Raw genomic sequence first — 1,542 nt, 5'->3', positions numbered from 1 at the left:
GGGCTCATATACCCAATTTCAGATAGCTCTTGGGTGAGTCCCGTCCAAGTGGTACCAAAAAAGGGCGGAACGACTGTCATCACAAATGAAAAGAACGAGTTAATTCCTACTCGGACGGTTACATGCTGGAGAGTGTGTATTGATTACAGGAGACTGAATAGTGCCACGAGGAAGGATCATTTCCCGCTCCCTTTCATTGATCAGATGCTTGAGCGGTTAGCCGGACATGAGTATTACTGCTTCCTAGACGGCTATTCAGGGTACAATCAGATAGCTGTAGCACCCGGGGATCAAGAGAAAACTGCATTTACATGTCCGTATGGGGTATTTGCTTATCGAAGAATGCCATTTGGATTATGTAATGCGCCAGCCACATTTCAAAGGTGCATGATGTCCATATTTTCTGATATGATTGAGAAACATATTGAGGTATTCATGGACGACTTTTCTGTATTTGGCTCATCCTTTGATAACTGTTTGATTAATCTATCTCTTGTATTAGAAAGGTGTGAAAAATCCAACTTGGTCCTAAATTGGGAGAAATGCCATTTTATGGTAAGGGAGGGAATTGTTTTAGGCCACCGAATCTCCCACAAGGGGATCGAGGTAGACAAGGCCAAAGTTGAAGTAATTGAAAAACTTCCCCCCTACCAACGAGAAAGGCATTAGAAGCTTTTTAGGCCATGCTGGATTTTATAGAAGGTTTATAAAAGATTTTTCAAAAATTGCAAAACCACTTACAAACTTACTTGCGAAAGACACACCTTTCGAATTCAATGAGGATTGTTTGCATGCTTTTAACAATTTGAAAAACCAGCTGATAACTGCCCCCATCATCACTGCACCTGACTGGTCACTACCTTTTGAAATCATGTGTGATGCAAGTGACAGTGCTATTGGGGCAGTTCTGGGACAAAGAAAAGACAAGATGTTGCATGTGATCTACTATGCTAGTCATGTTTTAAATCAGGCACAACACAATTATGCTACAACTGAAAAAGAATTATTAGCTGTAGTCTATGCTTTTGATAAATTTCGGTCTTATTTATTAGGATCGAAAGTTATTGTTTACACTGATCATGCTGCCTTGAGGTATTTGTTTACTAAGCAGGAATCAAAACCACGGTTGCTTAGATGGATTCTACTACTACAAGAATTTGACATTGAGATCCGGGATAAAAAGGGGTCAGAGAACACTGTGGCTGACCACCTATCTCGATTGGAGAAGGTTGTGGAGAATGAGGACACTAGACCGATTCGAGATCAATTTGCTGATGAGCACATCTTTGCCATTACCACGGTACCTTGGTTTGCCGACTTTGCTAATTTCAAGGTGGGGGGTACAATCCCATCTGAGTTCACTCACCAACAACGGAAGAAGTTTATCCACGATGCCAAATTCTATGTATGGGATGAACCCTTTCTGTACAAAAGAGGAGTGGATGGGCTGTTGCGAAGATGTGTGCCCGAGGAGGAACAAGAAAAGGTAATGTGGCACTGCCACGACTCCGAGTATGGGGGTCATTTCAGTGGTGACCGAAC

The sequence above is a fragment of the Cicer arietinum genome, chromosome 2 (assembly GCF_000331145.2).
Source record: "Cicer arietinum cultivar CDC Frontier isolate Library 1 chromosome 2, Cicar.CDCFrontier_v2.0, whole genome shotgun sequence".
NCBI lineage: Eukaryota > Viridiplantae > Streptophyta > Magnoliopsida > Fabales > Fabaceae > Cicer > Cicer arietinum.
This window is presented reverse-complemented; position numbering follows the sequence as displayed.